Source organism: Schistocerca piceifrons, chromosome 1 (assembly GCF_021461385.2).
Source record: "Schistocerca piceifrons isolate TAMUIC-IGC-003096 chromosome 1, iqSchPice1.1, whole genome shotgun sequence".
Lineage (NCBI taxonomy): Eukaryota > Metazoa > Arthropoda > Insecta > Orthoptera > Acrididae > Schistocerca > Schistocerca piceifrons.
The window spans coordinates 1,121,313,547-1,121,330,406 of NC_060138.1; the positions used below are offsets into that span (position 1 = coordinate 1,121,313,547).

General features: G+C 44.4%; 1 non-coding gene across 1 annotated transcript; it reads left to right on the top strand.

The window, feature by feature from the left end:
* The first annotated feature begins 11,218 nt into the window (after positions 1–11,218).
* On the top strand, positions 11,219–11,293 carry Trnas-cga. Its single transcript has one exon. It is a non-coding gene; the product is annotated as a tRNA-Ser (tRNA).
* Positions 11,294–16,860: the final 5,567 nt, after the last annotated feature.

The following is a 16,860-nucleotide window of genomic DNA, read 5'->3' on the forward strand; positions in this document are numbered from 1 at the left end:
GTCGTGATGAAGAGCGCACAGTGGCACTACGGCACGGTCGTTCACCCAGCAGACCGCCGCTCCAGCTCGGCGTGCTGACGGTTCGGTTCAGCAAACCGCTCGCGGCAGCCGGCAGTAATGGACGCGGCGTACGCATTGATTTGCAACCTGCACGGCGTGCCAAACACCGGCTCGAGTGCGGGCGGGGCAGGCGTGTCGGAAGCCCGACACTCGAGTGCGGGAAACTCCAGCGCAGCCTCCAGCGAAACACCAAGAGTGGCGCCTACAGCCCGGCTGAGTTATGTACTGTACCCGTGCGCGCTGGTGCTGTGTTAGGCAGGATCACGAATCTCAGCACTTGAACGATTCTTTTATCGAAATCATGTGGAACGAGTCTGTTTACGTTATATATAACTTCTGCACAATTTCAGTGCAGTAATGTGTTCACTGTAAATATGTCTATGTGTGTGTGTGTGTGTGTGTGTGTGTGTGTGTGTGTGTGTGTGTGTGTGTAAGTACAATCTAATTTCTGCACCATTTCAGTGCAGTAATGTGTTCATTGTAAGTAAGTATTATAGTAGTTGTATTACATGTTTATTAGCTTACAAATAAATAAATAAACTTTTTTATTTTAAATTCAGTGCATTAGTATTTGTAAAACGACTCTTTGTTATATAGTGTTTATTAAAAAATGATCATTCCACTTGGGACCTGTGGAATGGTACATTAGCTTATTTGTTTTAGTTGTAAATATTTGTTATGTATTGTTGTTTTTCTGACATGTTCCACATCCTGGAGGACCTCCTCACTACGGATCAATTGGAATGAAAGTAAATCTAATCTAATCCAGAGACTGATCTGATGCAGCTCTCCAAGCTACTCTATCCTGTTCAAGGTTCTTCATCTCCCAGTACCTACTGCAACCTACATCCTTCTGAATCTGTTTAGTGTATTCACCTCTTGGTCTCCCTCGACGATTTTTACCCTCCACGCTGCCCTCCAATACTAAACTGGTGATCCCTTGATGCCTCAGAATATGCCGTACCGACCGATCCTATCTTCTAGTTAAGTTGTGCCACAAATTCCTCTTCTCTCCAATTCTATTCAATACTTCATCATTAGTTATGTGATCTACCCATCTAATCTTCAGCATTCTTCTGTAGCACCACACTTCGAAAGCTTCTATTCTCTTCTTGTCTAAACTATTTATCGTCCACGTTTCACTTCCATACATGGCTACACTCCATACAAATACTTTCAGAAACGACTTTCTGAGACTTAAATCTATACTCGATGTTAACAAATTTCTCTGCTTCACAAACGCTTTCCTTGCCATTGCCAGTCTACATTGTATATCCTCTCTACTGCGACCATCATCAGTTATTTTACTCCCCAAATAGCAAAACTCATTAATACTTTAAGCGTCTCATTTCCTAATCTAATTCCCGCAGCTTCACCCGATTTAATTCGACTACATTCCATTATTCTCGTTTTGCTTTTGTTGCTGTTCATCTTATATCCTCCTTTCAAGACACTGTCCATTTCGTTCAGCTGCTCTTCCAGATCCTTTGCTGTCTCTGACAGAATTACAATGTCATCGGCGAACCTCATAGTTTTTATTTCTTCTCCATGGATTCTAATTCCGACTCCCAATTTTTCTTTTGTTTCCTTTACTGCTTGCTCAATATACAGATTGAGTAACATCGGGGATAGCTACAACCCTGTCTGACTCCCTTCCCAACCACTGCCTCCCTTTCATGACCCTTGACTCTTATAACTGCCATCTGCACTCTGTACAAATTGTAAATAGCCTTTCGCTCCCTGTATTTTACTCCTGCCACCTTCAGAATTTGAAAGAGAGTATTCCAGTCAACATTGTCAAAAGCTTTCTCTAAGTCTACAAATGATAGAAACGTAGGTTTGCCTGTCCTTAATCTATTTTCTAAGATATGTCGTAGGGTCAGTATTGCCTCACGTGTTCCTACATTTCTACGAAATCCAAACTGATCTTCCCCGAGGTCGGCTTCTATTATTTGTCATAGCACTCCGTCTTCAGGCCACGAATGACCTAGCGGGACCTTCCGACCGCTGTGTCATCCTCAGTGAAGGATGCGGATAGGAGGGGCGTGGGGTCAGCATACCGCTCTCCCGGCCGTTATGATGGTATTCTTGACCGAAGCCGCTACTATTCGGTCGAGTAGCTCCTCAATTGGCATCACGAGGCTGAGTGCACCCAGAAAAAATGGCAACAGCTGATGGCGGCCCGGATGGTCACCCATCCAAGTACCGACCACGCCCGACAGCGCTTAACTTCGGTGATCACGGGAACCGGTGTAGTCACTGCGGCAAGGCCGTTGCCATATTATCTATTATACCTATAAAAATATAAAATAACGAATCTAAATTTTTATTTTAATACTTGCTGACATGTTACTGAATAAATTATCTTATTTCAAAAATAATGATACAAAGTCGTGAAAATGCAACAACGTTCAGAGGACATTTAAGTTCCGACAGAATTACCAGGTGTAGGAGTATAAAACCTAGTAACTTTTACCTTTGACCCCCGAAAAGTGAACATTTTTCTTGGAAGGTTATACCTACAATGTATGAAATTTGTTAATATTTGCTATTTTTTGCAGAGCAATATAGAGTGAAAAAAAAAACAAATTTAACTCAAAGGTCGAGTTAGCACCATAGCGTTACGTTTAATCTTATTTCTCTGCGGTTAGATATATGCTCCCATAAATTTAATATAGCACTGACTGATGGGCTACACTGAACGCAGTCTGCGTACTTCAAAACTGCAGGCCCTTGATCAAACCGTAATTACTGGGGCCATTTTGCTTTTTCTTTTGTATTAAAAATCTAAAATACAGTTCAGAGTATGATCAACCATGATCCCCAAATAGATTCTTTTGTACGTCTTTTCATTTTCTCAAAAAAAGAGAACTGTTTCTGCTATTTAGTTGATATGTAATAGCCAGGAGATCCTATTGATAGTCTAGCTGCCTGTAATCACTGTTGCTCAATTAGCACCACCCACGAGGAACGTATAGGGTATTTTAAGGTTAAACCTATGGACGTGAGCAACGTCTTAACTTCGCTCAAAAGTTGAGGACTCGAAACAACATCCTCCATAAGCTATGCGGAACTGCCTGGGGATCTTCAGCAACCACCCTGCGATCTTCAGCTCTGGGCTTGCTCTACTCAAGTGCTGAGTACTGTGCACCTGTTTGGAAGAACAGTCATCATACAAGGCTTGTTGATACCCAGCTGATCAGATCTACTCCAGTTTATTGGCTTCCACTGTTAACCGGTATAATGCCTCCTGATCTACGCAGATGTACTACCCTTATGAGAGAATTCCACAAGATCTCCAGGAATTCTAACCTACCCGTGCATAGCGACCTGCCACTTTTAAATCGTAAGAGACTGAAATCACGCCATCCAACTCTGTACGATGCTGCTGACACGGTTGCTAAGGATTTCAAACCTCTTGAAGAATGGAAAGGTCAGTGGGAGGCAGTGACAGATGTGCACCTGCATAACATCTTCTCAAGTGCTAAACTTCCAAGTGGATTCGACCTACCACGCAAGACCTGGACTACTCTCAACAGAATCCGTACCGGCCATGGCCGATGCAAGCATGCTCTCTTTAAGTGGAAGAAGCTGCCTGATCCAGCCTGTGACTGCGGGGCTCCATACCAGACTGTTCACCTCATTGTCAATGAATGCAGGATTCGAGCCTATTACGGCGCCAAAGAGGACTTCTTGCAAGCAACTCCAGATGCAGTGCGCTCGATTGAAGGACTGGATATTCAGTTCTAATGACAAACTTAAGTTTCATGTGTGTCAATATGTGCATATGTATATGTAATTTAATTTCATGATATGTCTGCATTAGTCATACGATAAATAAAAAATGTCTCAAAAAAATTTCCAAACTTCGCCTATTTTTTTCTAATTTGAATGAGAACGTGGCCTTAAATGCATTACGAGCACCGCGTCCTGACAAAGTCGGTGCCTGCCTATTTGGCGCAGCTCATTGTGACGAGTGGCAGTACAGTCATTTAAGCCAGAAATGCAGACGCGCACATGCGTATGTTTGTATTATTTCCGATATCAGTACCAACAATAGCACCGGAGCATTACGCACGGCAGGTGGCTGCAAAGCAAACAGAACACGCTGTAACTGCAGCTGCGTTGCGTTGCGCGGCTGAAAAGTGCGGGTGTGGACCGCAGGGGCGTGGCCCTGCCATGCACGCGTGCCCTCGAGTTGACACGCGGGCGCCGGCGCGGAACCAGACCCGCATAATCCTCCGCGGCGCACAGCAGGCTGCTGCGAGCCATTGTCAGCGCCTCTGCCCGGCCAACGGCTGCCTGCCCACCGCTCCGCACACCACACCGCAGCACAGCACAGAGCTCTCTCTCTCTCTGTCGCTGTTTGTGCAGCAAACTCTGGACGCGGGCCTCTCTCCATTGTGCAGCGCGGATTACACTGTTTGGCGACAGCTCCCGTCCACCGATGGCCGCGTGGAAAAACGGGGAAAAAAAGAGAAAACAGGCATTGACTCGTTGTCAGCACGACACCGAGCGCTCGCAAATTGATTACAATTGCTGTGCTACACCCCACTTGACACTACACTGCGAATCAGGATTAATGCATGCTCAAACGACACCACTCTTCCTCTACACACGTCCGCCACAAAGTTACTCAAGCTCCTAATTCTGTAACGAAATCGTTTGATGGCTAGACTACACCACACTTTTACACCTATCGCAAAAGAAATAAAGAAAAATAACGCCAGTCGTTTCTTTTGTTTCAACGTTCTACAGGCCTTGGCTAAAAATGTGGAACTTATTGAAAACTTCCGTCAAGCCACAGTCGCTAAAACAATGGAATTTTTAAAAAGTTATTTAACTATTATGTCTACAACTTTGCTTCGGCCGCTTTGCAATAGACGTAGTAGCAGCAAGTGGGGTTCGGGTTGTTGGCCATAGGTGTAATACAATAAGCTTAGGCATCTGTAAACATAATGCCATAAAAAATATTAGTCGATTTGTGATTGCATCATAAGGTTATTCTCGATTAAGTATATCAACTTACGTACCCATTTCTCGCCATTTGCGGGAAGTTTTAATTTTCTGCTTTAAGCCGGCCGGGGTGGCCGAGCGGTTCTAGGTGCTACAGTCTGGAACCGCGCGACCACTACGGTCGCAGGTTCGAATCCTGCCTCGGGGATGGATGTGTGTGATGTCCTTAGGTTAGTTAGGTTTAAGTAGTTCTATGTTCTAGGTGACTGATGACCTCAGAAGTTGAGTCCCATAGTACTCAGAGCCATTTCAACCATTTCTGCTTTAACAAGAAGAAATCTGCGGCTTTGGCTCTTAAAATTCCGGGTAAGACCAATGGTGAGGGAACTATTAGTGGAAGAAAGTGTAGAGAATGGTTTCTACGCCTTAAGAACGGTGATTTTGATGTCGAAGACCGGCATGGCGGTGGAAGACAGACCGTTTTCGTAGCTACTGAAACAGACGAAGACAGTCACAGGACATCATTATCCAAAGCAACTGACGCGTTCGAGCCCAGCACTGAAATACAAACGGCCACCATTACAGCGATTGACACGTAAAGGTAATTTTGCAGCAGGTCAGTGCTCGACCCCATGTCGCAAAACCCCTCAAAATACACATGGAAACATTGAAATGAGAAGTCCTATCCCTCCCGCCGTATTCTCCATACGTTGCTCTTTCTGACTACCACCTTTTTCGATCAGTGGCAAACAGTCTGACTGACCAGCACTTCCGATCATATGAACAAGTGCAAAATTGAATCGATTCATGGATGCCCATAAAAGATGCCCAGTTCTTCCGTCAAGGGATTCGTGCGCTATCCAAAAGGTTGGGGACTGTAGCGGCCAGCGATGGGCAATACTACGAATCATAATGTTTTCGTAAGTTTTTCGCAGTAAAGCCCCGAACTTCGAGGAAAAACGGCGGAAGCACAGTTGTAGACCTAGTAGTTTCGACGCACTGAGTCGTTATTTCACAAACCTGGGAAACTCCGTTAATAATTGCAACCACACTTCTTTGAAATATTACGAATAACACACTATAACCAGTAAAAAGGAACAAAGGCAGCAGAAACGGGTCACAAGACGTCATGACAATTTTTAGTCGATCAATCACTGCACACTTTCATACAATGCAGATGAAAACTGCATCAGGATGAAAGATATTACGTACTCTTGCTTTACGTCCTGCAGTGATGCAGCGATCATTTTGCAAAAAAAGATTCACACGTCATACTCTTATAACGTACAGCAAGTACAAAGATAGAACATCACGCAGTCGTACCGTGTTCTGCTAATGAAATCTGACAACGACGCACCCCCATTTGGGGCTAACCCAAGACTAATCTGCAAGCATGACATCGCTTCAGATGGCTGGTTACACACCAAATGTATCTTCTACGTTCGGGCTCGCTGCTCGTGTGAGCCTTCGTTTGCGGAATGGTCGTTGCATCACTGCAGGACGTAATGAAAGAGTATATAATATCTTTCATCCCGTTGAAGTTATCATCTACACTGGTGTGAAGTGACTGATCAACCACAAACTGACGTACTGTGACCCGTTTCTGTTGCCTTCGCTCCAGTTTACTGGTTGTAACATCCACGAGATAAATTTTAGCTACAGTGCGACGAGAGGAAATTATGCCTCTAACAATTATAAACATTATCTATTCGACATATGAAAAAACAGTGAAAACGAAGATAAATATTAATTATTTATATAATATTTTATGATGTAATTGGACATATCGATGTGTATCATACAAAGACAATGATAATTGTAAATTCCTTTTATGATCTGAGTTTGTCTTCCTTTGTTTTTACCTTTTGCTGGTTGGCTTTTGTAGGTTTAGGACGAAAGACGCATATCAAACTGAGGTCTGTTAAGAAATTGTAATTATTTGTTAATTATTACTTGAGAATAGAGTTCATTATTATTATAAATATGAGTGAATAATTATTTGTAACTTTAATTCCTCTTTCAGTAAGAATTATCTGTATTAATTATTTCTTTCGCTGCAAGAAGCGCAGCCATTGATGATAGCGATTTGTATCGCGTTTTTTGTCTATGTTTTCCTTAGAAAAAATCAAATGTTTGCTTGATGAAGTCTAAATAGCGCACAATACGAAAGTAAAGTTTAATAAGCATTTCAAATACTTCTCGTATTTGCTCTAACAATAGAAAGTCTCTATCAATTGTCTGACGCCATCTTAACAATTATCTCAGCGGCAAATTCAAATTACGCAACTCTGCAGACATAAATGCCGAAGGTAATCCAAATGTGTAAAAATAAATGTGCACCGGTGGTCCCGAACTCATTTTAATGAAAATAACTCGAATCAGATTGGCTCTTTAAGAACAGTGCTCATAGCACGATCCTTATAACAAACTTTTCTGGCTGATGTACGGAGCCGAAATTAATTACGCACGAGTTGCGAAGAATATTGTTTCAGCTAATATACGTCAGTGTTGTGCGCGGCTGATATTCGGTGGTTTTAATGATCATTTTCCTGAAGATAACTGTTTCCATAATAATCAATAGTTGTATAGAATCTGTTGTATGAACTGCGATTTAGTGACACTTACACAACTTACAGACAACACTTAAACATGACATTAATTTGGAGTTCTTTAGCAACTTGACGAAATCTTTAGCCGGGAGAAAAATTATTTAGTAATTACTCACTGTAATAAAATAAGATTATAATTTTCATTTACAAATTAGTTATATACCAAACCACTGAGTAACACAGCGAACGCCACATGGTTTTAATGTATCTTTCGTAACATTTGAAACAAGTGTGGTTGCAATTATTAACACTGTTTTCTAAGTTCGTGATTACATTTGAAAATGATGACTCAGTGCGTCGAGATTATTTATGTAACCTTTTAAAAATTTCATTGTTTTCGTGACTGTGGCTTGACGACCGTTTGTGGTGTCAAATATTTTAAGTTTGATTCAGTCCACTCCTTGATGACAATTACATCGAAATACAAAACACAGAAACACCGAGACAAACGCAGCTTGAACATAAATGCAGATGCTAGCCAAGCTTTCTGGTTGCACTGTTGTATTTTAACCACGAATGGCACCTCTGCACTGTTCTGAACACGTTGCAAGCGTCAGACGTTCTCAGAAGAGTGTTCTGTGTAGTTATGAGTTCTAAGTGACTTCGACAACGTGGACAGGTATTTGTTGCTCGTATGGTGGGTACTTCTATAGATAAGTTAGCTAAAGTGTTTTATGTTTCAATAGGCTTCGATTGAAGGTTCACACCGGACACAGGGAAAGTGGGAAAAGAACATGCGTTAAAATCTTATAATTAAATTTTCCTTGAGACGTTTGAGTTTCATCTGTATCTACGATAATGAATGAAGCTTACTAAATGATTTAAAATTTGTGCCACAGCCGGGACTTGAACCGAGGTCACCTTGCTTACTAGGCACTTGCGCTAGGCATTAAACCACCGCAGCGCTTTCGCTAACATTACTGCACCGACTACCCCCAACACAACAAAACTGCTAAAAGACGGCATAACATTGAATCAAAATACTGGGATTCCAATCAAGTATGTTGGATGAGTCGGCTTCTCCGTTCTATAAGTACTCGCTTAACATGCATTAAGTCACAACACAGATGAAAGGATGTCAGTGATTGTGACAGACAGATATTGAAGAGGACTGTGACAAAAAATTAGAGGTTGGCTGCTGCAAAAGCAATTGAAGAACTGAAAGCCGCGCTCATGGACCATATCTGCACCAAAAACACATAGGCAGGGAATTGCAGGGCAAGCTGGATATCCAAAACCACTGATCAGCGACGCAAACTCCCGTAACGGGAGAACGTGGTGCCGATGCCATACAGCAGGGACTATGGAGCAATGGTGGGCTGTAATTTAGTCAGTTGTGCCTTGTTTCGCATTGCTTCCAATTTGTGGCCCATTTTGGGTCCCGAGAGTGAAATATGACGGGGTTTCAATGACGATTTGGACAGTCACATCGTGGAATGGCATGGTTACGTTGCAAGGTCGTTTTACTGCGAAGGATTATGTTATCATTTTGGCTGATCAGTTCTATTCCATGGTACAGTTTTTATTCCCCAATGGTGATGCTCTGTTTCAACACGACAGAGTCCCTGTTTACACAGTGACTGGTTTTGTGAGCGCGAATATAAGTTTTCGCATCTCCCCTATCCACCACCGTCACATCTTATCTCAATATTATTGAGCTTTTGTGGTCCCTTTAAAGAGAAAAGTGTGTGATTGTTATCCTTCTCCACATCGATACCCGAACTCGCCATTATTGTGGAGGAAGAATAGTATAAGATTCTCTGGCAAACCATACTGGACCTGTTTTTAATCACTGAAGGACGTCTGGGAGCTGTCTTGAATGTCAAACGTTTTCCTACTCGGTATTAGGAATGGTAATATGTTGTGTTTGTTGGGTCTCCTGTGTATTTACATTACATACACACATACATACATAAAACAAGGCATACTGCTCTTTATCCGCTCAGGACACGTTCCGCATGAAGGGCAAAGCTCGCACAATGCACTCCTGCTCCGTTTGTATCCTCCTTCCACTTTCACTGTCCATAATCTCCCCCCCCCCCCTTCTCAGTCCATCTCCTGTCGCTGTCCACCTAATCTGCTCTCCCTCTATCTATCCATCTCTTCCTCCCTATTCTGCCCATCTGTTTACTCCCCCTCTCTGTCCACCACCACCACGACCTCCTCTCGCTCTCTCGCTTGCTCTCTCGCTCTCTCGCTCGCTCGCTCGCTCTCTCGCTCGCTCGCTCTCTCTCTCTCTCGCTCTCTCTCTCTCTCTCCACCTCATCCTCCTCTCTCCATGTGTCGCATCCCCTCCCCCCTCTTTCTTCCGATCTACCACTAACTGCACTTACAGCCCTTGGAATACATTGCAATACTACCTGTACAACATGCTTGCCATGGGGGATAGCCTATATGTCAGGGGTTACGAACTCTTTCCACTTCCTCCTCATCCTCATCAGAGTTAGGTTGTTCTTATCCGAGACAATACTTCTTCCCAAACAGTAAGTAGTGTGTATACCAAATTTGATTGAAATCGACACAGTGCTGTAGGAGGGGATGTGGAATTCTCCCCCTCCCCCCCCCCCCCCACACACACACATTTTTATATGCATATGATATACTTATTGTACGCTTTAGCCAAGTTTTTAAGCTCCGACCTGCAGAGTCTTATCTCGTGCTGTGGGCACGGCTATAGATCGCGATGCAGATGGGGTCGCCACCGCCATCGGTAAGTACGAGCCAGAGAGGGAGGCGGTGACGGCAACTTTTTAAGAAGTGTGCGGGAAGTTGGAAGTTCATTAGCGGCCTACGACGCCCCCCCCCCCTCCCCCCGCATCCGAATCGAAGGCGGCGGGACGGAAGCGAAACGACTCTCCATTAAGCGGGCCGGGGGCGCAGACTCTGGGCGCAGTCCGGGGCTGTTAATTTTAATGAGGGATAAGGGCGAGCGGGCGCGAGCCGCCAACAGCGGCCGCCAGATAACGCCGACTGTCTCTCTCTCTCTCTCTCTCTGCAGAACGCGGCAAGGCGCTGCGCGGCTGCGGGCAATTTCCCGCTGGTTCACCGGCCGTAATGCGCAATCCAGATACCATCTGCAGCGTGGTAACGCCGCACCACCAAGTGGAGCCGAGAATACTTTGCATTTATTTGTCCCGAGCGTCTTTTTACAGCCATTAGCGACCATATGCGGAACCCAGAAGTTGCTGGTGCTTGAGACACGACCGTTTTAACGATCCCCGTGGCGTAATCTTAGCAACGATAGGCTCGCATCATAGCCTACAAACCATGGATGAAGGCAGACTCCATACTACTAGATTTCGGGAAAGCGTTCGACACGGTACCCAACAGGAGAATGTTAACGAAGCTCTGAGGGTACTGAATAGGTTCGCACATATCTCAGTGGCTCAGAGAATTTTGAAGTAATACAACCCAGTATGAAACTTCCTGGCAGATGAAAACTGTGTGCCGGACCAAGACTCGAACTCGGGACCTTTGGCTTACGCGGGAAAGTGCTCTGTTCTGCGAGGTATGCAGGAGAGCTTCTGCCAAGTTTGGAAGGTAGGAGACGAGATACTGGCGGAATTAAGGCTGTGAGGACGGGTCGTGAGTCGTGCTTGGGTAGCTCAGTTGGTAGAGCGCTTGCCCGCGAAAGGCAAAGGTCCCGAGTTCGAGTCTCGGTCCGGCACACAATTTTAATCTGCCAGGAAGCTTCATATCAGCGCACACTCCCCTGCAGAATGAAAAATTCATTCTGACAACCCAGTATGTTTACGAGCTTCCAGCATGCTGCAGCAGCATAGGTCAGCAGCGTCTGTTAACCAGTAGACCGAAAAACCAGTCCAAGTAGCAAATTTTTACTTTCTATTCATTCGATGAATAGTTTCGGGCCGGAACCTATTTTCAAATCATCATAACAAAGTCGAGAATGGCATTTTCGAAGAAATCAGAAATGTTATCTCTACGCACTGTAAATGTTGTGGGGTAGCGTTGTCCAACTATATTTGCGTCCACCGGTCTGCTGTTCTTGCTCCGTTGTCCACCAGAGAGTTTGCACCTAGCAGTGATGGGTGACGCGAGCGAAGTTTGTTTTTTGAGTACAGGAATGTCCTCATGTACAGGGAGGTGAGGAGCACAAGCTATTTTTGTAAGCTCCCGCCGGTCGGAGTTGCCGAGCGGTTCTAGGCACTTCAGTCTGGAACCGCGCGACCTCTACGGTCGCAGGTTCGAATCCTGCCTCGGGCATGGATGTAGGTGACGTACTTAGGTTAGTTAGGTTTAAGTAGTTCTAAGTTCTAGGGGACTGATGACCTCAGGAATTAAGTCCCATACTGCTCAGAACCATTTTGTAAGCTCCTGCTTGAGAGCAACTTCGTGGTACAAAAACAGGGGAGCTATATGGCTGACGATAGGCAGGAAGAAAGCTCTAAATGATTTTGTAATATCTACTACCTGATAAAAAAAAACCGAAGCATCCTGAACGCGTGGTCGAATGCCAGTGTAACTTCGTACACGTACGCACTATCGGCGATAGTGTAAATGATTACGGAGTCGCAATTCTCTGTCACAAGTAGAGCTGCCACCACTGTGCATTACTGTTGTTCGTGTGCAGTGCCCTTACAAGGACTCGTTCTTAAGAGGCGTGAACGGCGTCAGATATTCAGTGTTCGTTAGGAAGATTCTGCGTAGTCGTGTGAGACAGCGTTATCAGCACCAGACGGAGATCGAAATGGGGCTCACTGTGGATCTCCAACTGGTCGAATCGTGTAACATCCAGAGTTTTGCGGCATCCGAGTGAGGCACTGGGCAGATGTTTGACCGCATGGGAACGTGATGGCAGGCATAAGCGCCGACAAAGATCCACTCGACCATGTCTGACCACCTGCAGTGTGGATCACCGTACTGTGCGCCACCAGCACATGGTAACCCCTTCACATCTGTGCCCGCCTGCAGAGAACAAGTAATGGAGTCGCTGCAACATTCTACGGCATTCCGCCGGACTATGGAATTACGGTCGATTCAGTCTGGCCTTCACGCACGGCACCGTCACGTCACGTCACGGAACCGTCACGTCAAGGTGTATTCGCGCTGTCCGTCAGTCACGGCACGCCAAGTCAATTCAGGGGACGTGATCTCAACTCGCATGGCTCTCCCCAACTGGTGTTTTCGCGGGAATTGCGATCTCCGCAAGACGGTTTTAAACTGTTTTTTACGCGCGAAGTGCAAATGAACAACGTGGCAACTCATGCACGTGGATGCTGGAATCCACGCTTGTGCGAAACTGACGTTCTATTGCACTCAAATGGTTTACAGCATGCAGGGATAACTTGTATATAAGAGAAGGAAAGCCGCGCGGGATTAGCCGAGCGGTCTAAGGTGCTGCAGTCATGGACTATGCGGCTGGTCCCGGCGGAGGTTCGAGTCCACCCTCGGGCATCGGTGTGTGTCTTTGTCGTTAGGATAATTTAGGCTAAGTAATGTGTAAGCTTAGGGTCTGATGACCTTAGCAGTTAAGTCCCATAAGATTTCACACACATTTTTTGCAGAGAAAGAAGACAGAAGTGTAAAATGACGCAAAAAAGAGTAAGAGTTCGAAAAATGTGATGAAGTGATACAGAAGAGAAATTTCACCCACTACAGAAGGAGATCGAGGAAGACGAATCTTCATTTTATATTTTAGGAAGTCGCAGCATGAGTCTTTCATTTGTTACGTCGAACTGCACCCAGAATTACTAAAATGAACACAGTGTTTCGAACTCCCATCACATGCCCTGCCTCTCGACCAGGCCACCAGAGGTTAAAGAGCATCGAAAGATCTGGACAACACTCAACAGAGTAACTACAAACAGCGGAAGATGTGCTGACTCATTGTACAAAAGGAGATTAACGACATCGCCCAGCTGTGGTCCTGGTGCAGAACGACAAACTGTTCAGCACGCAGTACGTACACGCCCAAATCGATCCTGTCCTGGCGACACGGAGGAGTTGCTACTAGCAGCTGAGGCATCAATTGTGTGAGTTCAGCAGTTGGACATAAGCCTGTGACCTTCTCTACATTGTAAATGTAGTAAATTTAATCAACTTATAATCATCAGCTTCCTTTCTATATGTTAGGTATCTGTACATGAACTGGTAAAGAAAAAATAGAGCTGTACTTGAGGCAGGAAAGTCTTCCGTTAGATGTTGCCGATATATTCGTGGCGGGTGATTTGGCGACATTTTCTTCTGCTTTTCAGTCTAAACTACTCACATAGAAAAGTGCAGTTCCATGTAAAATTTTCAATCATCTATTGCTTTCACTTAAATTCAAACGATTCCCTAATCATTGAGATAATCGAATAACACGGGTTCAAAATATGAAGTTTTATTGTTACTATGTTACGACCATATTCGTTTCTGACTTATTCAACGAATATAAGGCTTTTTGATGTCAAGCCAAGTGAAATTATCGAAAACAAAATTTCGTTTCGATGAGGTTCAGTCGGAGTTCCAAGTGGCCGGAGTGGTGAGCATCAAATTCAGTAAAACGTTGAACCTTCTGCACGACCTTATTCGGCTGGAAGGGAAAGTGTTTCGTACTGAGTCTTGTAATCAGCTGGTAACAGTTACTAAAATACTTACATACATTACGTGTATTTCCGAAATTTGCTACAATACACCAAAAGGTAGCACATGGGTAGTACTGTGCAACAGAGTCACTGGCCAGTGGAGGTAGTGTAACAAAAGAAATGGCGGAGGCCAGCAAGGTACTATTTCCACCGCAGAAAGCTTTTAACGGATTACTGGAGACTGAATGAGAGAGCACACACACACGCACACACACACACACACACACACACACACACACACACACACACACACACATCCTCAAAATCCGCTTTATGTAATTGCGAGCATTTTCTTTAATCGTCACAAATGCGCTGAAGTAGATGAAATGAAGATATAGAAGATGACTGAGTTTGAAAGCAAGGTAAAGTAACTGAACATTCAAGCAGCTGCCTTGACTGTCGTTACTGAAAGACTACGTAACCCGTTACCGAAACCTCCTCATTGCGTACAGGAAAATGAGAACCCCGTAAACTGTGAACGACAAAGGGCCTATGCAGTGCAGCTGTTGTTGTGGAAGATGTACATTAGGCATTACGTGAAGGACAGTGTTTTGTGTGTGTGTGTGTGTGTGTGTGTGTGTGTGTGTGTGTGTGTGTGTGCGCGCGCGGGCGCTCGCGCGCGTCACACACAGCGTCATACAGGCACAACCCGCAGTACCACATCGGCCGTTCGTGAGACAGTTCGTGGGCGTAGTGGAATATCTGAGCACTGGAGTTCAGTGGTGCACAGAACGTCAAATGTAACAGTGTCGCAACCACTCCCGTTGCCTTTCCTAAACCTGACTCTAGCATCCAAATTTTATTTTGATTTTAAATTTTCTATTTTCTTCTATTTTTGGTCATTTGGGTAATATCGGCCCATGCGGTCTACCCGTAACGCGCATCCCTGGAGACCGAGATGTTGAGGGATCGAACACCGGTCGGATCACGGGAATTTTCAGGGTGGCTTCAATCTAGTCATCACCTCTGAACTCTGCGGGGAGCCACCAGGAACCACGAATGGTTTGGATTCCACGTTAAACAGTAGGTCTTCTTTCCCCGGTTGGGTGACTGCGCCGAACCACGAGCACGCGAAGTCCCCGAAGTGTCGTTCACTTCAAACACATTCAGTCAGTCGTGTGTCATAAAAAAGTTATTATTATTATGTTGTTTGAGTCACTGTTTTTTGCTACTAACGGTATTCAAAGAAGTAAATATTGTTGCGATGAAATTTCTCGCGCTTTTAAGTAGCTGGATCTTTTCACGTAGTTAGTTTAGGAAGCTCTCCTTTCGTGACATTAACACGCTACTAAACAATACTGCATGTTAGTTTCATCACTTTGCGTATTTCGTGTCTGGGATGTATGGGATGAAGGTGACAGAAAACTAATACTGTACGCCGCAGTTAAGTGACATTTGAGCCTTTGTATCACAAAAGCGACGTCCGATCCATGCTTGCGGTAACCACCATTTGAAAGACCATTCTTCTCTCTTACCAAATATAAAAATTTCACGACTGCTTCTTTCCATGGAGGTCCAGAATTACACAGTACAATTTTTCACGCGAATTACTATTTCTGATCATACTAAAAGGTATCAGATAGATTATATAATGGTAAGACAGAGATTTAGGAACCAGGTTTTAAATTGTAGGACTTTCCAGGGGCAGATGTGGACTCTGACCACAATCTATTGGTTATGAACTGTAGATTAAAACTGAAGAAATTGCAAAAAAGGTGGGAATTTAAGGAGATGGGACCTGGATAAACTGACTAAACCAGAGGTTGTACAGAGTTTCAGGGACAGCATAAGGGAGCAACTGACAGGAATGGGGGAAAGAAATACAGTAGACGAAGAATGGGTAGCTCTGAGGGATGAAGTAGTGAAGGCAGCACAGGATCAAGTAGGTAAAAAGACGAGGGCTAGTAGAAATCCTTGGCTAGCAGAAGAAATATTGAATTTAATCGATGAAAGGAGAAAATATAAAAATGCAGTAAATGAAGCAGGCAAAAAGGAATACAAACGTCTTAAAAATGAGATCGACAGGAAGTGCAAAATGGCTAAGCAGGCATGGCTAGAGGACAAATGCAAGGATGTAGAGGCTTATCTCACTATGGGTAAGATAGATACAGCCTACAGGAAAATTAAAGAGACCTTTGGAGAAAAGAGAGCCACTTTTATGAATATCAAGAGCTCAGGTGGAAACCCAGTTCTAAGCAAAGAGTGGAAAGCAGAAAGGTGGAAGGAGTATATAGAGGGTCTATACAAGGGCGATGTACTTGAGGACAATATTATGGAAATGGAAGAGGATGTGGATGAAGATGAAATTGGAGATACGATACTGCGTGAAGAGTTTGACAGAGCACTGAAACACCTGAGTCGAAACACGGCCCCAGGAGTAGACAACATTCCATTAGAACTACTGACGGCCTTGGGAGAGCCAGTCATGAGAAACCTCTACCATGTGGTGAGCAAGATGTACGAGACAGGCGAAATACCCTAAGACTTCAAGAAGAATATAATAATTCCAATCCCAAAGAAAGCAGGTGTCGACAGATGTGAAAATTACCGAACTATTAGTTTAATAAGCCACAGCTGCGAATTATTTACAGACGAATGGAAAAACTGGTAGAAGCCGATCCCGGGGAAGATCAGTTTTGATTCTGTAG